Raw genomic sequence first — 22,033 nt, 5'->3', positions numbered from 1 at the left:
CAGTTTTTTGACTGCAATGAAATTTGAGAGAGGGAATGTAACAGCTTATGTTGTGGAAGGGTATAACGTATGTTATTTAAATAATCAGCTAGAGCGGCTTGCAGTGATAAGGATTCACTGTTTAAAGCCACAAAGTCATCTTTAGCCAGCAGCAGGCAAATAGTATCAACTTGCTGACAGTGATTCCAACTTTGTGCTATTAAGGACACTATGATGTGTACGTTTGAAGTCAATGTTTTCATGGGCATATGAGACAGAAAGATTCATTCCAGAGTCTTCAACTTCTGTGTGTTAACACACCACTGATCGAAAAGAGGGTAAGGTTGTAAAACAAAACCTTCATAAATGATATACAATTTTGTTAGCAATTCGACATTAATTCTGAAGGTAAAGGCAGTTGCAATTCTATCTGAAATCTTTTGTAAAACAGTTTTTGCTTTTGGCATTGATCTTCGGGAAAATAATAAATCTGAGTCCTTTTTGACAAAGTAAATAGAGGGGACAAATCTTCAGCTGTAAAGTCAATATTTTCACTTTTCAGCAGAGTGAATAACATCATCTAGGTAGACTATCTGAACCTTGGAAAGCTAATAAAGTCCAGCTGTTTGTTCACAAGGAATTCTACTGCAGTAATTGAATTGTATACATTTTTTGTAACCAAGTCCTTGAATGTTAGAAAAGATGGTTCTCGCCGCGCCGCTTCTGGGCTGGCCGGAACGGGCCGGCGCGCTGGGATCGAGGGAAGGGGGGGGTGGGGGGGGGAGAACCGTGCCGCCGGTTGCCCGGGGGGAGCCATGTGCCCCACCAGGTGTAAGGTTTGCTGACCCGTTCGATGCGGTGACTGCTGGCGCGGCGGCTGTACAGCGTCTGAGGGACTGTGCAGTTTTATGTTGGAATTCACCTCGTTTTGATCTCAGGTCGGGTACGCCAATTGCTGTCGAGAGACCCTGTTGTACACTTTCGGGATGGCGGATTTTTACACCCTACTTCCCGTTTCTCTGGATTCAAAGGATCGTCAGGTTTTGGCAGATTTACTTCCCGCACTTCTCATGTTCGGTAGGAATTTCGTCGTATGTAGGGTTAAATTTCAGCAGACTGCTGCTCTGTCCTTGCTTTTGAGATAAGGACAGAGGTATAGCAGCTGCTTCTGAGATAGTCTCTGTAAGTTTTAGAGCATTTAAAGCTGTATGCACTGATTTCCAAGTAATGATTTCCTCAGGTATTTTAAACTGCAAGACTTTGTTCTTTCAAACTTCACTGTAAAAAAATTCTTTAATGGAGCCTTCGCTCCTTTTCTCAGTGACTGTCCCATTCTCCAGCGAGCCGGGGGGGGGCGGGGAAAACAGACCTGATTCCTGTTCAGGGTCTGTTAGACTCAGCCCCTGCTCACGGCTTTCTTCACGTGGTAACTTAGTGGCCACTCCTCCGGCCAAGCACCTGTACTTACGATTGTCATCCATTAACCTGTTCCACAGGACAGGCTGAGGCTTGTGTACCTCAGATAATGGTGGCAACGTTCCACTGTCCATCTAGGATGGCATCTCTTGTAACACCGCTCCAGCGGGTAGGTGTGATCCGTGCCAGAGGCCCAGCTAAACATCTCGGAGAAGAAGCCCCATTTTCCCGGTGGGGGGGTTGGTAACGATTGACATATGCTGGAACTGCGAGCTCTTGTCTTGAAGATGCTGCAAAACTGACTGCAACAGAGCGCACGGTTTTTGGGTTTGTTTTTTTTTTGTTTGTTTGTTTGTTTGTTTTTTGTTTGTTTGTTTGTTTGTTTGTTTGGTTTTTTTTGAGTAATTCGTTCTGGCCGGCATCAGAGGGCGTCGGGAGTGGAGACGCCTCGCTGGAATGTGGCAGGGGTGAATAGAGAGGAGGGGACGATGTTGCAGGCCGCGCCCCAGGAGGGGCCGATGTCGTAAGCCGCACCCCTTCCCCCTCCCCCTCTGGGGGTGGTACTAGCCGCTCCTCCCCTCTTCCGAAAGACAGTCGCAGTTCCGCGCCCGACTCCTCCCCGCTCCCTGGGGGCGGTCGTACTACCGCGTCTGGCTCGCATTTCGAGTTGATGTCTCTGGCAGCAACTTCTGGTGGGCCACCCCCCTCTGCGCCGAGACCGGAACCGCACTCTGCACTCGCTCGAATCTCGGCAATTGTGTTACAAGTGATCCCAGTCATCCCTCTAACGGCAGGTAGCCCGAAAACCCGTGATAATGTCCCAGGCTTAGGCGCGTGATCCTTCCCAGGCTTCAGAGCTAGCATCTGAGCTGCAGCACACCCCACCTCTCGTTCAGCTTTCATGGCTTTTAAAGTGTGTAATACTGTTCGCCAGAGCTCGCGGATGGCTTTTATCTCCTTTTCCTCCTTGTCCTCCCCCGTTATTGTCCTTTCCCACATCATCTCTCCTAACTCTTGCCATTCCGAGACGGAAATCTGTACCGGGGTATCCGCAAAGTGACCCCATCGTTGCCCCAGTTTAATCAACTTCCTGAGTTGGTTTGCCATTGTGTCTATTTCTCTCTTAGAGAGAATAGCGACTAGCAACGTTGCCGCAGCATCCACCTCCGTGCCAGCGACCCCGGCCTCCACGTTAAAATTTAGCTGCGCCAGGCAGCCCCAGTGTGGCTCGAAAATCCCTGGGAGTCGGCCGTCCGTACCTGCCCTGCGCATCCGCACCCAGGCAGGACCCTCCCAGCCGTTACTCCCACGCCCCCCTCTCTAGCTGCTCACCGCAGACCGAGGGCCTCCTGCAGGGGAAACCGTCCACCCTCTGCTACCAAATGTAGGCATGGGTAACGGACCGTTGTAATGATGTGACCCCAATATGAGTATGATCATACACCTTTATTAGTCAGCAAAACAAGGTTTATATAGCAAAACTATTACAGCATCTGAATGGTTAAAACCCCAACCCATATATAGGCAAAACTACTGCAACTCGTTGTGATTGGTGCAGAGCTGCATCTCGAAGTGAAAACAGTACTGTGGCAGGAAACAGCAACGTGGCAGGAAGGAAGTGACAGTGTGGCAGGAAACGGTGACGTTCCCCCTGCTCCAGTGTCCCGAGCTCGTCGCTCTGCCTTCCCAGCAGGGTTCCGTGTCAGCCGCTCCCAAGGCTCACCTCCGGATCAGAACCTGGGTTGCTCAACGCACCAAACTATGTCCCCTCTCATCCAGCCAGGACTCCACAGGTATCATCGGCAAACTTGCTGAGGGTGCACTCAGTCCCACTGTCCGCATCGCCGACAAAGATATTGAACAGCACTGGCCCCGGTACCAACCCCTGAGGCACACCACTTGTCACAGGTCTCCACCTGGACACTGAGTTGTTGACTGTAACTCTTTGTGTGCATCCATCGAGCCAGTTCCTTACTCAAAGAGTGGTCCATCTGTCAAATCCATGTCCTTCCAATTTAGAGACAAGGACGTCATGCAGGACAGTGTTGTATGCCTTGCACAAGTCCAGATAGATAATGTCAGGTGTCCGTCCTTTGTCCACCAAAGTTGTAACCCCATCATAGAAGGATACCAAGTTGGTCAGGCACGATTTGCCCTTGGTGAAGCCATGTTGGCTGTCCACTATCACTTCCTTGTTATCCATGTGCCTTAGCATGGTTTCGAGGAGGATCTGCTCCATTATCTTGTGAGGCACAGAAGTGAGACTGACTGGCCTGTAGTTCCCCAGGTCAATTCCTTTTTTCCCTTTTTAAAAATGGTGGTGATGTTGCCCCTTCTCCAGTCAGTGGGGACCTCCCCAGACCACCATGACCTCTCAAATATGACGGAGAGTTGTTTGGCAACTTCATCCGCCAGTTCCCTCAGAACCCGCGGATGCATCTCACCAGGCCCCATGGACTTGTGCACCTTCAGGTTCCTTAGGCAGTCTCGAACTGGTCTTCTCCTACAGTGGGCGGGTCTTCATTCTCCCGGTTCCCGCCTCTGCCTTCTGCAACTTGGGCAGTGTTGCTAGCCTTGGGCGGTGTGGCTAGAATCAGAATATCCTCGGAGGCAAATCTAGTCCTCAATAACTAGCATTATTCTGACTGACAGACAGCCCTTGCCTTTTCCCTCTCCATGTGTACAAGATTAGCCCATTCAACTACAGCTTTTGGGTTATAGAGCTTACCATGCCACACCTGCTTTTACATTGTGCAATCGTGGGTCTTATTTTAGATTCTACAAATTCAGCAGCTGGAGCCACTGTATATATAGATCATTATTATACCTCAAAACTGATCTGAACATCAAATCTGCTCATAGGAATAGGACGGAATACAGGTAAGAACTTTGTAAAAATGGTTGAGATCTGACATTTCAAAACAGTGGTATTGCCAGCTCTGAGAGAATCGGAAAATCATGGTTAGTAGGAGTATACAAAGAGGGACTAGAAAAAAATTACTGCATGACCAGTGATTTGGAATGTGAATACCACTAGATGCCACATAACTACATGGAAGTTATTTGCTCTTAACATCATCTGACCTAGAAATAACAGAACAATCTAGTGTAAATAGTTGACAATGAGCATAATAGCAATGGTGTAATTTTGAGAACTATCAGCTCTACAAAAATGAATGCAACATATCTTGAATAGGACAAAGATCCTTATCATCTCAGAATTAACTCTGCTGTGATGTCAGTTATGCTATATATCTTCTCGTTGCTTAATAACAGAAACACATCATTAAAGCTCCTCACAGGGTTCATATACTGGGGGTGTATGTTATCACACCTAAGTACTTTTCATGTTCTGGGTGTGTGTTATCACACCTAAGTGCTTTTGTTTCAGTACACTGGATCCCATGCATTTTCTTAAGAGTCCGGATAAAAAGACTGAGAAGGTATCTGACAAGTTAGGTAAAGCACTGTAAGGTTTCTCTTCTGTAAGTTTGTTTATTGCTTCCTTGGTCTAGTGAATCTTTCAGAAAAGCAAAATTCATTACTTTTAATGATATTTAAAACTCGCAAAGAAAACAGCAACTTCGAATACTGACTATGTAAAAGAGATGTGTGTTCTTTTCACCTACTTTCTTTCTTTTAAGGCATTGCTAGTTATAGAGAATAGTTTTAAAGTTAAATGGAAAGCAGTGAACGGATGTCAACTAAACCATCAAAATATTTAGAGGTCTGGATACAGATGGGATTAATATCTTGGTGTGAGAAACAGCAGGCCTGGATTTGACAGAGGATGCCAGAAAAGGTAAATGAATTAGAAACCATTCATTTAATTCTTAAAAAACTTACATCTAGAGTTGTTTGAAGGGAAGTTTATTTTTAAATTTCTTAACCTCACATCAGAGTTACATTTTGTAATTTAAAGTATACAGCCAAGTTTCAGATATCAGTTTAAGCAAATTTTTTTTTTTTAATTTGAATACCAGTAAAAACTGCCTGTATTTGACCAGTGCCTTAGATTGTGTGAGCATCCACAGCTGCAAATACTCTCACTCAAGGGAGTCACTCTGCGAAGTTTTTGCTGCTTCCGAGCTCTCAAACAGTATCTGGTGGGAGATGGGAAGAGTAGGGTTTTGTGCACCTCCTCTCCTCCAAATGAGCGTATCATAACATTTCCCATGCTTATGTTTGTTGGAGTTCTGGTAGGTTATACTTCCTCAGCTGAAAAATCACTGTATATTTTATAGTCGTTTTTAAAGTAGGTAGAATACTTTTAAGTACACTTGCACTGTATATCAAACCTGATTAGAGTTTGGAATCATGCAATAATTTGTTTTCTTGCCCAGAAGCATCCGCTGTATCTCAAAGTTGTAGACAAATCACCCTTTCCCTTCAAAGTTTTTTATTAATGGATGCCATTTTAAACTTAAGAGGTGGTTTAGCAAGTCATTCCTGAAATATTTAAGCTGTAAGATTCTGTCTCCGTGATGAATTTTGAGCTAGTTTACTTTCAGGCATCAAGTGCTCTTCTCTGCTATGTTCCCTGGAGCAGCAATCCAGATTATTCCCTGGAAGGTACTCAGACAACCGCAGACAATAATTATCTGTTCATGTTAGAGACTGGAAATTATTTTCCCGCTACCATTCCATGGAGGAAGGTTCTGCTGTCACTTGAATGACAACTTTTATTTGCCACTGCTCAAACCTGCTCTAGCCGTATCTGCTGGCAAGCTGCAGTCTGGAGGCAGGGTGTGATAAGTGTGCCCTTTCAGCAGATACCAATGACTGGAGACGGGAGAGCAGCTAGTCTGTACATTCACCAGCAATCACAAAATCTCTCAGCATTCAGATGTTCTCCCCAGCATCTTCCACTACTGATTTAAGACAGAGTTTACATGTCTAAGGTGTCTACTGGCTCTTCTTTCTCCACTTCCCCTCCCAAATTCATAAACAGAAAGCTAAGACCCTGCTCACAGGATGACCTCATTTTACCTCTATCCGTGACCTAAGAAAAATTCCTTGCTTGGTTATTGTGATTATATTTTTATATTGTGTGGCACTCTGAGGGGATTATGTTGCTTTTTCCACTTCCTACCTCAAGTTCTTTGACTAAATTTTTCATTCTATATCCATCTAAAAATACCCATCTAAAGATAGACTGTACAAGTTACTTCTTTCAACTATTGGGGAGAAATAACATGCATATTACAAGAAGTGTAGGGATGTTATAGGACAGAGTGGAAATCCGCTGACTTTCATTTTAGCAATTTAGTGAAGGAGGCAGTCCTTCCTATTAATTTGGCAATGGGTTTTGTACAATGTAAGAGGGAGAAGATTTATGTTTCAATAATAAAATGTTTCAATTTATTACAGATGATTAAGAAACTTTTTTTCACTCATCGCTAAGGACATCATTCAACCAGAAGTGGGATTATTGAGAGATTCTTCATACCAGATTATCTCACTGCTCTTTGTTTGGAGTAGTTTCTTGAATATAAGAGATTAATTTCAAATATCTGTGTCAGATCAAATAAGGGAGTAGAACCTAGATTCTCACTTACCTAATGTATACCTTAACAACTGAGGCACGTATTTTTTAGTAATAGCTCTTCATTTCTGGCATAGTATTTTGTAAGTGATGCAGAACACTCCAAAATATGGAAAAGCATTTAATTTCTAATTAACTGAAATGTTTGCACAACTCCCAGCACTTTTCTTGACATAATACATTTCTGAAAAAGGTTAGTGTCCTGTTGTCCAGAATCAGTTTTTCCCGCAGTTTTTAAAATTTTGTTGCCAAATCAAAGATACAGATCACACAGCTTTGCTATTAGATCCCCTGCAATATGTTGCCTAATATGACTTACTGTAATATCTTTTCAATAGTGTTTTTCTATGGGAAGATGCTTTTGTAAGTCTAAGGCTGCAGAAAATAGCATAAAGATGATGTTTTTCATCACAGCTTAGAAAATTAGACAAAACTTGCGTCAGCTTTCTGTCTGCATCGTATTAAATGCAGTCATTGGAACCACGATTATGCAGCTTTGACAGTTAGCCATAAAAAGTGATATATAGCTTTACCAAGAAAAAGGGAAACATTAAATTGTCCAACTGATTAAAAAGGAACTTCAATTCATGCAATTAATAACGAGAAAAACAATCAGTTAAAGGTGAAGTTATAGGCACAAGCAGTGAGGAAATAATGACCTCTAATGAGACACCAGAGTGTTTGTTGAATAAATTATGAGAACTCTGGTCTTTGATCATTCCTAGCCAGCCTCACAAGGAAAGTATGCAAGCAATAAGAAACAAACTAACATTGTATGCAAATACCATAAGTTATTCTAAAGGAGAAAAATCTTTATGGAAAAAATATTTTTTTGTGTTCTTCATTTTAGTATTGTTTTAAGCCTCCATTTCTTCGACTAGTATCTTAAATTTCAGTCAATTTCTTTGTAACGTAACTGTGGTATATGTCTTCTACTGGCTTATTAGTATAGTTCTCAGCTTTAACAGCCTGTCTTATAGTTCTTGAAAAATTTTTCTTAGTCCTGTCACCTAAACAACACCTATTTTTCTTTTCCTTGTTAATGCATATATCTTCATATTTTCCAGGTTGATTTTTTCATACATTGCTTTTCCAAAAATGCTTACTATTATATTCAATAACATCACATCGAACAGCCTTAATTAACTTCTTTGCTATTATTAGTCTTTTTTGTCCCATGCCTAAAGATTTCTTTTCATAATGTTTTAAACATAATAATGTGATTTCTTTCTCTGCCTTTCAGGGAGAAAGAAGATTCTCTGCTCAGTCAGGAAAAGACTATAATAGGTTCTTTAGTAAACTTCCACACACTCGCACCCTTTTCAGGTTCATTTTTTTTTGGTTAAATCCTCAGGGCATGTGACAAAGCTCATCTTTTTTTCTCTTAAGGTTTTGATGAAGGTCTGAGTTGAAGAACAATTAATGATGAGGATCTTGGTGTTCAATAGAATAATGTGTTTATATCTGCAGACAAAGACTAGTGAAAAGATGTAGGTAATTATTATGAATAACCAGAAAACTGGTAGATGAAGAAAAACTGGGGATAGATGGAGATGCATTTATATTTCCAAAAGATTCTTAGTTAAAAGTTAAAGTTAAGCAGCCATGGAACGATTTGTAAATAACTTTCATTAATAAAAGTCCTAGGAGACCCAATGGAAAAGGTAAAATTTAATGTATATCATGCTGTCTCAGTGGGGCAGTAGCAAGACAAGCTTTTCAGGAAAAAGTAATATATTTTGTTATACAAATCAGTGTAGCTGAGGAGGGGAAAAATCACATATAGAAGACGATGTTCAGTATCATATTTCAGTAGAATAGGGTAAAGAATTATATACGCTCCATATAGTCGTTTTGGATCCGGCTTATGTGCCAGAAAGTATGACTGTGTTTTCCAGTTGGACTTAAAATGAATTTTAACTCTCTCTGTAGATCTTGCTTCAGTTTTAATGCAAATCCTTAAGTAACTTAAGTTTCCATTAAAAATCCCAGATTATTTATCGTATTTACATATGACGTGGAAGAGGAAGCAGTTGAAGATGTGGCAAAATATTTTAGTTACTCAGAAGCAGTAGACCCTGACAAACCAGCAGCAACTTTAAAAGCACTAGGAAACTGAACTTCATTGATGAAATGATTCTAATGAATGAGAACGCAAGAAGAAAAACTTACTTGCTCCTAAAAAATGTTCTACAAAGAAGAAACACTTACTAACATATTTGTTCACAGGACAGGAATTTAACAACATTAACTGGGGAAAAGAACATGGACATCAAGGCTATCCCAGTTGTCAGAAATTACTTCTCCTGTTTCATAATGCAAGAAAAGTGAACATTCAAAGAGATTTGAAAAATTGTACGTGTAAAGAAACTCCTTTTCACACCGTGTGTGATTTGGCTTTGAAACTTATTGCCACAGTTCTAAAGGTCAAGAACTTTCCAAACTTAATGTATATAAATTGTACTGTGTGAGATTTTTCCTGTGACATTACTGTGGCAATAACACCACCTTAAGAATGTATATTAACTCTTGTACTTCAGGGCTTATACAAAACTCTAATAACTGAGAAAAGACCTAGATGAATGGCAGACTATACTACCTCTTTCTACTGTGAATATACTTTTCTCAGAAGAGGCAGAATGGGCGACTTTTAAACAAGATACCCAGTCAAATAAATGAGAGATCTGATGTAGCATGAGAATTCTTACCAGATGAGAGATGCAATAGAGTTCAAAGCTCTCAATATCACTTCTGTCCTTGCTGTCTTGCTGACTGCAAATGCTTTCATGCATTCAGATGCATGCAATCAGCATTACTTTTCCTTTTCTGGCTCCAATTCCTTACAATATACGTTGCATGTCTTTTCATTTTCCAGATCCTTTTGTACTTCAATCCCTTACAAAAATATTTGTCTCTTCTTATCATGCTACTATAATTAGGTCTTTCTCTGCCTCCAAGCTCATTATTATATTTCAAATTAATAGTATCATCTGTCAATATTTTTAATGATTCCATGAATTTTGTAATTTCTGTGACCTCTCATTACCTTTTCCTTCAAACTTTCTATCAACAATGATGTACAAATGCAAAAAAACCTCCAATAATCCACGTGAAAACTACAAGATCTCTCTACTTGCAGTCTCAGACATTAAGAATGCAGAAAGTGCATCAGGAAGAGAAAAATGACCGAGAGATTTTGACAATAAAGAGATACACATGAAAATCAAAGTATAATCAGATAAGAGTACACGGATATATCCAAAACTAGAAAACAACAGACAAGGAGACAGCAAAATGATAACTGCATATTCAGTAATAATTACTTTGAGGTTATAACGTGCACATTGTGAAAATATTTAAATATATTATTCACTGCATAAGAGAAGAGTTTAAGGAGATCAGGAAATCAGATTACTCCATATTTATGGTGTGTCTAAAATAGTCTCTTTGTTTTTTTATAGTGAACGTCAGTTCACCTGTAAGGTTAGATTCTGACCGTTAGATTTCTAACTGTGTACTCTTATTATTTCTGTTAGTTTCTACAAAATATACAATAATTATTTGGCTACAAAAATGGCACTGGAAGCAGAGAGTTGAAAGTCACCATTTTAGTCTTCTATCATGTGGTAGGTGGGCATAACTGCACAGCAACAGCATAGAACAACATCTATCGGAAATTCACTTTATTCTTCCTGTACTTCAGCTGAATTCTCAAGTCAGTCAGCTACATATAGTGCATCAAACTGGTTGCTAAAGGTAGCCAAGAAATATTTGACATGGCATTTTTCTACTGTAAAATGCAGATTTATTTGTGTCAAAACAAGCAGTTGTATCTGCTGCTAAGTTGATTGTCCATTAGAGTTACATTTTAGGAACTAAGGAGATTTGTCTTAAGCAAGTGTCCATTTCAAGGAGAAAGGGATCTGAGATTTGGGAGCTGTAAGGACTTTCAGATTTCTTGTGTCTGTAACTCATTAGACTGGCAGACAGAGACCTGGGCAGTTAGGGCAATTCATCATGTTTATTTAAGGAAAAAAAGGTAGAGAAGACTGTAGTTTCATTTTTGGTAATAAAAGGTTTGAATGCCTCCTAATATTCAAGATATTTCAAAATAACAAATTTTCATTTTAGTGCCTAAAAATGTTTAGTTATATCTATGTATAGACAAAGAATTTCCCAAAAGTGAAAATTTCAGTTTTCATGCAGCCCTAGTTTCCCTCTTTGAGACCACAATTTAACTGTTCACAATACTGACACAGTGGAAAAGTGCAAGAAGCAAACAACTGCTGGCTCTGCTAAAAGTTTGTGTTCTCTTTCCCTGGTCGCTGCTTTTATAAGAGAAGCAATAGAAATTTGGAGAAGATTGGAATGATGATCTTTTTTATTATGATTATTTTCACAATGTGTATGGCTTAGGAATTAAAGTTAACTGGTTTTGATTGCAGCCAGTATCTATTTACATGCTGAACAGGAAGCAGTTTGTATTGGGAGTTCATATACAGTTTTTCTTTCCAAACTATGATGCTATGTAGGCATTTTAATTTTTTAAGAGTTATCTCATGAAACCAGTGAACTGAACAAAATACCCCACCACATAAAGAATAACCCTAGAGTAACAGAAACTTTCAAGTGATGAGCTATTCTTATTGTAGAACTTGAAATACAATACGGAAATTACAGACCCAAGGTGATTAAAAAAAACAGAGTTGATCTGCCCTGCTTTATTATGGTTAATTACTTCAATAATTCTTGAAGTTATGGACTCCAAAATACAGCTACTGTGAGTATTGTACCGACAGCAGAGATCTTAGTTACCCTATGCCAGAGTAGGCATAGGAAAAGGGGAATTTCTTTTGTGAGGTTGTATTTACTCTTGCAACAAACACTGTATTTCTTTCTGATGTGTGTTTGTGAATACCATCCTAAGTAACTGGTGCATCTTCAGGTACCTATAAAGTAATTTGAGAATGCCTTCCCAAAGCTGATGTAGGTAAGGTTCTAGACGATAGATATCATACTGAAGAAATTCAAAAATCTTCAGAAACAGCATCATACTATCTTTTAACTTTCACTGATATGACTGACGATGAATGAGGATATTCTTTAAAAATTAATCCCTTGCTATAGATCTTGCTTGCTTGAGTTTTCAAACTAAAATTTATTTATCAATACTTCAAGCCATCATTAAGCCAAGCACACTCATATTTTGAAGATTTTCTTAAAGCATTCTCTAAGCCTGTGTAACACATCACTGTGAAAGTTTATCTCTAAACACATCTAACTGCAACTCACATATTAACATCGTGGCCATCAGACCATTTTTAGCTATGCAGACAATTGCATGGAACTGAAAAATACAACCTCTAGTTCAACTGAATAATCTAATAAATTCTGAAGAATTTTCAGGCAGAACAATGTAAACTAATTCACAGCTTCGGTCCACAATAAAAAACTACACGAAATAGATACTTATACATAAGGTCTTCATATTCTAGAAGAATGCTGAAAAGTACCTATAAACACAAAGTGTTTTGCCTGTAAATATATAATCACCTCTCTCATATTTAAAAAAAAAAAAAAAAAAGAAATTTTGCAGTAGCAATGCTGGCCAAGGCACAAAGGGATTTTTTAGGGATTAATGAAAGTGTGGGTCCATTTGCTTCTTAAAGATGCCCGATAGCTCAGTCCTCATCAGTTAGACAGGCAATGGTATCACAATACCATATCTCCTGAAAGATACTATGTATTTCCTTTCCCCTTTTCCATAACGAAGACAAGTAAAAGAAAAGAATTAATTCTGGTTAAATTTTCTAATACTATCCTTTTGAATAATGCTGTAACACATCATACAAAAAGAAAACTAAAAGGAAAATGACCAGTGCCGCACTCTGATTATGTTAACAATGGTCTCTTAAAGATTCTCACCACATAATTGAATGTGAGAGCCTTTCTACTGGCTAATCACATCATTTATTTCAAATATGGATACTTGATAGGTAAGTCAATATTTGGTTTTTCAACTCGCTCCGGTCCTCGACCTTGTCCAGTACGAAATTGTTGCCTGTGTTGCACTGTCACCTACAAGATGAATAAAATTATGAATGAAGTGTGATGCCACTGGAGCAGCTTCTATGGATATACCTTTGCAAAATGAAAGATGGTCAATGCCTCGTATCTCGATCAGCATCTCAATAAAAGGCCACGCTACGGTTGCAGAGTGTATATGCCTTCTACAAGCCAAATTCAACCCTAAGTCACTCTGAATCTAAGATAACACTACTAAATTTAGTAGAATTTACTTTCTCCATATAAATACCTGACATAACTACAAGGAAAAATGAACTGTAGTAGATGTATCTAGCCTGTATAGATCCAGTTGCCTGGTCCTCCTGTTAATTTCTATTGTTAATAGAAAAAAACACATTTTCAAGAAGTTTCAGTGTGTCAGACTTTTTAGGGTATCTCCACAAGACAAATACATCTATTGAGAAAGGTAATTTTTATTTCAAAGGTACTACAGCCTCTCACTTTTTTGTGCTATAGAGAGTATCTGATGGCTGCCAGTGGGAAGCAATACTCATTCCACTTTAAATGAAAAGCGCCTTTGGTAATTGAATGTATTTATGAAACTGAGAATATAGAGCTGTGTTTACCTTTTCACAGTAATCCAGTGAAGGATTATTCTGAGGCACAGATAAGTACAAGTGCCTGAAGTAATCTGGGCACGTGAAATAAAAACAGCCAGAGTAAAATGAACATACTAATAAGTAGCTCCAATATTTTTTCTCCCTTTCAATTTTGATTAACTGCACAGTTTGACTAACAAATCACCTCTCTCAGTTCTGATAAGAAATGTTTTCATCAAAAAATAGAACATAAAACATGATACAATTTTTTAATTATTATTATTTTATGAGCACCGAAAGATGGTAGCTGTATTTATTCTTTCATGGTAACTCTACTTATTCTCATTTTCTACAAAAACATTGAATAGTTTGAAATCAAACCAGCTGGCTGTAAAGAAAACCTCCAAGGAGAATTTTGTATTCTGCTACTATATTACCTCTTGGAAACCTTACAAATTAAGAGTTTTGTCCCTTTCCTGTTAACAAGTTATCAGAAGACAGGCTTAACTTCTTATTTAGGTACTGATTTTAAGTTGTGCTCTCTCTAGATCTCTAGATATGTCTGTGAATTTCTCACTATTTGTTCTAGCAATTATAGAATGGAAGTATTGATGTAACAGATCATCTGTGTTGCACTGTAATGGATTACTGTGTTTCTTGGCTTACAGGAGTAATAATCATTTAAAGGAGTTCCAAAAGATGAAATTGTCAAGAGCACGTGTTTAGATTCAGCAACAGTTCAAACCATTAACATATTTATAAGACCGTAGTCTTGTGCAAATATTCATTCAAACAAAAGCAGTCTTTATCTTGTTAAGAACTGGATATGATGGACTGAAAAATGTCACTGAAAAAGACATTTTCGCATGTGAAGTCGCTAGAGCAGTGGTCCATACAGTGACTGAAGCACAACCACATTAGTTGTCCACCTTGAACTACTTTTGTGATATCTGCATTGTCATATATTGCTGACTCCTGTTCTTCATTAGTGATTTCCAACACTGGAAAAGTCAAATTAAGGGACAAAAGCACCTTTTTATCAATGTTTCTATTTTTGCTTCCCTCCTTTATGCAGCTGCCCATGAAATAAGAGATGGCCAATTTTCCCATACCTGGCATGAGAGGTGACTTAGCATAGGCTGGAGTGAGGAAAGCTGTCATCCAAGATGGAAATATCACATTTGAAAACTGTGATGGCTGTGTGGAAACCAATTCTCCAGAATTCGCTCAGAAAAGAGGTAACATGAATATAAGATTATGGGCTTTTCGTCTGTAATTTATTTGGCATTCTTCTTGTGGACACAGGCTAGAATCTGTTCCCTGTGAAAACAAGGAGCAGTCTCTGAAAGAAGCTGTTACTTGAAATTCAGAGCTAACTGGAAGAAACTCAAGAAAATTCAGAGAAAGGAAATCTGAGTTTTGCTTAAGTCATGCAAAATGTTTTTAGGTATTAACAATGTTGATGCTTGTAAAATTATGAGTTCGGATCATTCTGGGAAATATTTTACTGATTTAAAATTTTGCCTTACAGACTAGGAACATGTGCATGTTTTTCTTAGATCACAAAGGTGAAAAAATAGAAGTCCTCACACTGGATCTGCACCAATGAAAACCACCCCCAAACCACAGCTGAAGCAGTTATTTTCTGGATGTGAGTTAAAGGTAAAGAGCTAACCTGCCCAGCAGCTCACTATACGATGTTGGATTGCCCAGACGATTCAGGTGGCAGTCACCTGGGGCTCTGCCTCCCTGTTCAATCTGTTGGCCAGGCAGTCTCTTGAGTGTACCAAGTGTGCAGGTTCAGCTCTGCAATGACAGCCCAGGACAGCTGTGCAGTGTAAATGTTACCAAATTAATCCTGCAGCCCTCAATGTAAATCCCATGGTGAGAAAGCTGGACTGCTAATAATGAAGTGGTCCTACACAGGAGAAAAGCACTATTGCTGTTCTCCCTTCATACCAAGTTAAATAATACATTATACCTTCAACTTCACATAATGTGACTTGATGCAGGACTCATAGGCAGAACTCTCTCCTCACAGTGCTCGCAAAGGAATGGGTTCCCACATCTACAACTGGAAGAAGGAGACCACAAGTCAAATAAAAAAAAAAACCACCAACTTTTTTTTATAGGCTTTTTATATAGGACATGGGAATTGGATCTGTAATGAGAGTTGAAGGTTTACAGCCCTTTATGATACCATTCTCATTTTCATTTATTGGCTTATCCCTCCCTCTGTTTCATACTGTGCATCAGTGAGATCTCTGGAGTGTTACAAACATACATTTGAGTATCCCAAGACAAGGGAAGAGGGAAACTGTGAGGAGGACCAGGTGGTTAGATTACTTGCTGGAGAATTATAGAAGCTGAGCCCTGCCTTTTACAGTGGAGAGATGTTATGTTGCTTCTGGTCATTCATCGACACCAAACCTTGATCAACATCGACATCAAACACTATTCATCAACACCACAGTACTTGGGAAGTACAAGACATAGGTTCAATCACAAGCAAAATAGGTGAAATGGTGGGAATTTCTAGAATATATCTACACGAGTAAAGGTTTGTATTTTCGCATCATTCACTATTAATCTGATATTATTAAATTTTACTTCAATTTCATTAAATATTGTTGCATTTTAATTTTTCCTGATTTGTCTTATTAAACTGCTTGTTGATGATCTTGTAGTCCAGAATTCAAAAAAAGTTTGAAAGTTACTTGCCATGCAACAAACTGCAAATTCTCAAGTTGTGTTACTCTTGCATATAGAAACTTCTTGGCGGCTATCAAATCAACTCTCACACATACAAATATATACATATGTGCATATATATAAATATATGTCTGTAAAAGATGATTTGGTTATATTTGTGTATACATCTATTTTTAATTTTTCATTAAATGCAACTCAGTTACACTTCAAAGTATTGCTGACTTAAGGGAACAGCTGAACATATGAGTGTAGGCTAAACGTTCAGGATCATACATAGCTTATGGTTATGTTATGAGTTTTCTCTGTGGTCGTGCGGAGAAAGGAGAGGAGAGGAAGCACAGAAAAGGAAGCACTTTTTTACCTCTGTGCAACAGTGATATTGTCAGAGGGAAGGAGTGTCATATGGAAAGGTGTTTTTCCCCGGAGCAAGACAGAAAAAACAACCGGTTTTACTGATAAAAAACAGCACCATTTTCTGTGTATTGCAATGCTACATGGTGTATGGCATGAAAAATATCAAATTTACTGGTCTTGTTCAACTGCTTTGTTCCATGATGGACAACCACAGAACAAAGCCCACATGAATGTTGCATTACCTGTTGCAAGAAACCTTTAGGACTGCTAATTTAGTTGCTACTTCATTTACTAGTCTGAAAGCTGGGGTACAACACACGTAAATTGCAATGATGGGTGGACTGCTCTGCCAAAGAGAAGGAAGACAACAACATGCCTGGAGTCATTGGTATAAATACCATAGAGGTACAAACCTCCTTGATCAAGCACTCACCCCAAAAGGTAGTGGAGACTAGATACATAATCCCAGACATGAAGAATAAACAGTCCAGATGTATGTACTAATGAAAATCTCACTGAAGAAAAATGTGTGATGTGGTGGATTTCTCAGGAGTCCAGGTATGTTCCAAAATTAATAACATCCAAGTAACTTCTACAAAGGAAAAGGCAACACAGTACATGTTTAATCTCTTGTGAATTTCTTTAAAGACCGTGCAACTTTCCTTTGCACACCCTTTTTATAATACCTTCCCTGCTAAATGTACGGTGGATACCTGTAGGCTGAGAGAAAGGAATTGTCATTTGAAGTAAAATTTTATTTTAAGAATGCACACTATCTGTCAAAGGCAAATTCACAAAAAGGAGAAAAACATAAGCAAACAAATAATATTCCCAAATGCATGCCTTTTTCAGTGCAGATAGAATTTATAGCAATATAAATCCATGAATTAGAAACATAAATTATACACAGTATATCCAATAGCAAAGCTTTTAAAGAAGGCACTTCAGAATTTTTAAGTGAATTATCTGGTATTTGGCCATCCAAACCATATGAATTTCAGGGTTAAAAAAAGGTGCATCTAATCTAATCATAAGTAAAATGCCTTGATTTTCTAGTCTAAGATCCTGGCTGAGAAAAAATTATTTTCGTATCTGGATTTCTCTATTTAAATGCAGTGGTGGAAATGTATAAAAGCGTTCTACTTTGCTGTCTAAGGATGCTTTGGATTTTGGTTTGGAACTGGATGGATGTGATAGTACAGATTGTGTCTGATCTTGCTATGGACTTCCATTTGTTGTCTGACATAATCTTGATCAACATTTCATTGCAAATATTGTTTGTAATGTTTTGTACAAAATTACAGACAATTAATTATTTGATCTGTATCTACAGGCACTGAAAGATGATGGCTCTGCTTATTGTGGTCTACAACTGAAAAAATGAAGAACAATCTACAACGAAATCAGATACCATCAAAGCAAACACCATGAATGAAACCTGAACTTCTTCATTTACACAAAATACTTCTTTTCCTAACCTAGAAGAAAAAGCTGTCTTTTTTTGTTTGCATATCATCAAAAAAAGGTTAATAAATATACCATAATATCTATTTGTTGGTTTACATACATTTTATGTAGAAAAAAAAATGACGTATGGATTACTCAGTGTTTATTTGCTGTAATAAGTATTTGCTTTGAGTACTTTCATAATTGTTTTCATTATATTCAATACTCCTGAATAAATTTTTTTTTGTGAACATAAAGATTTTTTTACTTTGCCTTCCAAAGCAGACACACACCCTTCCAAATAATTATCAGCCTTAAGAACCATGTATTTAAAATTTTCACCACTTCATTTATAACACAGAGCAATTTGTTGCGTGATTATGGCGAACTATCCAGATGTGCTTCTTTGAGCTGCACTATAACAAAGATTCTTTTATGATTGCATGTTGCGTCTATCCTCCCATTAACATCTTTTGCTTTGTAACTATTGTGGAAAATAAGATGGTCAGCAACAACCATAACAAAAATTCGATCACTGAGACCCATGCAAGTCATAAGACATCTTTAACGCTCACCTGCCCTACCCAAAAGAATTTAAAAGTGCTTCCGTAACTGCTCAATCAACAGGTAAATTATTTATTGCGGTTGTCTAGGGGGGCAGTGACTGCCTTCATGAACCAATAAAATAAGGTGTCTATATGGCAGTGCAAGGTGATCAGCGTGACTGTATGTCCAAGCAAACTTCCATATTCCCTTAGACTCAGGCAGACTTCCCCATCCTCCCAAAGCACACATTTTGCAAGTACTTTCTTTTCATAAGTTCAGAGACAAATCTTAATTTAAAAGCTGTAAATATTTAGTGAACTTGCCACATATCATCAAAGAAAAAAATACAAGTTTGAAGTTGGGAAGAAGTATTAAATATTGAGTAAAGAAACACTCACAGCTGAATTTGGAAGCAGTTTTGAAAAAAGATTTAATGTTGCTAAGAAAAATAGGTAGCCTGGGAGAATAAATATAAACTTTATCCAGTAAATGTTATACGTTTTTTTTAAAATAAGCCTAATAAAAGATGCTTTTGAAAGATGCTGTCTAGAAGCACAGAAATTATTTCAATTATTTATTCATAATTTTGCTCAATATGGTGAAGTAATCCACTCCAGCTTTTTTTACTTAGTAGACAAAACAATTAATTATTATATTCTTTTTTAATGAAGATATAAAATTGAAATTGAAATTTTTAAGCAGACTCCTCAGTTTCACAAGAACAAAATGTTTTAAACTGGAAGTACTGATAGACTAAAATTGTTATTAGGAAGGAAAGAAATACCGTAATTCACTTTGTTAAGGAATTACACAGTTCATAATACTCATGGTAATCATATAATAATTCAAACAGCAAAGAAGTTAAAAACAAAACAACATTGAAAGCATAAAACTGAACTCCTCAAAAGCTGATATCTAGCATGTTGAAATCATGTGTCCAAGGTGAAAGTCTCCTTCTACAATACTCCAGTATCATGGCTGTAATGCCTAAGAAGCAGCCACCAAAACCCTCAAGCAATAACAATTAGATGTGAAAAAAACCTCCCGCACCGTTAGGCAAGGCAAGGTAAGTGTTTTTAAACCTTCCTCATTTACAATTCCAAACAACCTGCCCAATACTACACGCTGGTAAACCCAAGTGAAGATAAGTGGTTCATAGAATCATAGAATATCTGAAGTTGGAAGGGACCCGTGAAGATCAAGTCCAACCAGCTAAGACTAAACCATATGACTAAGAGCGTTGTCCAGATGCTTGTTGAACTCTGACAGGCTTGGTGCCGTGACCACTTCCCTGGGGAGCCTGTTCCAGTGACTGACGACCCTCTCAGTGAAGACCTTTTCCTAATGTCCAATTTGAACGTCCCCTGACACAGTTTCTTTCCATTTCTTCATGTCCTATCACTGGTCACCAGAGAGAGCAGACCAGTGCCTTCCCCTCCCCTGCTCCCCTGAGGAAGTAGTAGACTTCAATGAGGTCATCCCTCAGCCTTCTTTTCTCCAAGCTGAAGCAACTAAGTGACCTCAGCTGTTCCTCGTAAGTCTTGTCCTGGAAACCTTTCACCATCTTGGTTGCCCTCCTCTGGACACAATCTGTTGGATGTGCTTCTTGTAATAAGTGCCTAAAACTGCACGCAGTACTGGAGTTGAGGCCACACCAGTTCAGTGGAGTGGGACAATCACCTCCCTCGACCAGCTGTGCTAGCTATGCTGTGCATGATGCACCCCAGGACATGGTTGGCCCTTTTTGCTGCCAGGGCACACCGATGACTCATATTCAGCTTGCCATCAACTCAAATGCCCAGATCTCTTTCTGTGGGGCTGGTCTCCAGCCTCTCGTCCCCTAGTTTGTACATATAACCAAGATTACTTTGCCCTAGATGGAGAATCTGGCATTTGCTCTTGTTCAGTTTCTGAGTTGATTCCCTCTTGCCATGCAGCAACTATCAGCAACCTTTTCCAGTCTCTTCCTGGATTTTGGTACATGTACAAAATCAGACACACACACAGCCCCCTCTCCAAAAAAAGAAACAAAAAAGAGCTATGGAACCCAAAATATGTCTCAGGTTTTAGAAAGCGTAGAAATAAAGATGTACTAAATCTGGAATTTACTATGAAATATTAAGCACTGTGGGGAATGTGCTGCTCTTGGCTGTGAAAGGCAGAGCTTGATCATTGAATTTTTCATTTTCTGTGTGTGCAAGACTTATGTTAATATCTTATGCAACTGCATACCCTTTGTATTCTAAAATAAAGTCTTTAAAAATTGTTTCTAAGCAGTACATAAAAAAGCGTATTACAGGAAACAGGCAGCAAAACTGCAGTATTAATTCTCCACAATAAGTAGATTAAAGTCAGTTCAGGCACACAAACACCGCTTAAAACGACAAGCACAACACTGTTGTAATGCAGGCCTTATTTTGCCCATCAGTTTGGACTGATGAGCAAAAAGCACCTCTTCCCATAACATGTGTTTCTGAACTATCCCCTAAACATGACCCTGTGATCCTTAACCTGCCAATCTAACCTTCAATTTGACTATAAGTTTTGTTTTCTTCCTATTTATTTTTCTTTCTTTGTTACTGTCCAGCTTCTTTGTGTGTGAGCATCTGAGTTCCGTCAAAAATTTTGTGTTTTAAAATGAGCAAGGCATTTTCTCAACTTAAATCCCACGTGTGCCAACCAACCTCCTGCCAGTTCTGGTTTTGCTGTTCAGGAATAAAAGGGAAAATGTTGTTCTTAAAAAGTGATGAAAAAGCTTCTTCTTTCTTTTTTTTTCTTTAAGAATATCCTTTTTATTTCTACAGTCCTGCTATATGAAGACCAAAATTATGACTTCAGATTATTTTACATTAAATTCCAAGTTTTGGACTCTATTAACTGAAATTAAACTTTAATTAATCAGAAGTATTGATTAATTCAATTCTATGACAAATGCGGATGCTATAAAATCCAATTTTTTTGTGAATATCTCTTTTCAGAATATGAACGAAGTCTTTTTGCCTGTCATCTCTTCTTCAGAATGAAATTGGTGGTGACAGTTAATTGAGACATGAACATTGTGGCCTTTTTACCAAAATCATTGACCAAGAAGACTTTGAATAAAAAAAAAAAAACAGTCTGGATTACAAGTAGTTTAAAAAATAGCAGTTTCTGAAAAATGTGGTATAACAATACCATTATGACAATTATTTTTTCATTAGAAAAAGAATGGGAGGAGGCAGGTGGGAACACTTCCTACCTGTAGAAGGTCTGTGGTATCTTTTCTTTTTTTAAACAGTCTCCCTTGTCATCTAGTTGCCTTATTTAAACACTTCCTTCAGCAGAACAAAAGATCTTCAGTACAGCTCAAGTATGAGGACCTCCAGACACTCCTAGTGAGAGGTATCAGCAGCTACGCTTCCAATGAACT

At 38.4% G+C, this 22,033-nt stretch overlaps 1 long non-coding RNA gene across 3 annotated transcripts in view; it reads left to right on the top strand.

The window, feature by feature from the left end:
- Positions 1–18,222, top strand: part of LOC142362278 (uncharacterized) — a 240,819-nt gene extending 222,597 nt beyond the window's left edge. For 2 of the 3 annotated variants that reach the window (XR_012764903.1, XR_012764905.1), the window contains 2 exons: positions 14,642–14,804; positions 17,966–18,222. This is a non-coding gene — a long non-coding RNA (uncharacterized LOC142362278). Of the gene's footprint in view, positions 1–14,641; positions 14,805–15,097; positions 15,229–17,965 lie in introns of all 3 variants that reach the window. The other variant, XR_012764904.1, reaches the window with a different exon arrangement.
- Positions 18,223–22,033: the final 3,811 nt, after the last annotated feature.

Source organism: Opisthocomus hoazin, chromosome 8 (assembly GCF_030867145.1).
Source record: "Opisthocomus hoazin isolate bOpiHoa1 chromosome 8, bOpiHoa1.hap1, whole genome shotgun sequence".
Taxonomy (NCBI): Eukaryota; Metazoa; Chordata; class Aves; order Opisthocomiformes; family Opisthocomidae; genus Opisthocomus; species Opisthocomus hoazin.
The sequence above is the reverse complement of the archived record's forward strand: the minus strand, read 5'-3'. Positions and strand labels throughout refer to the sequence as shown.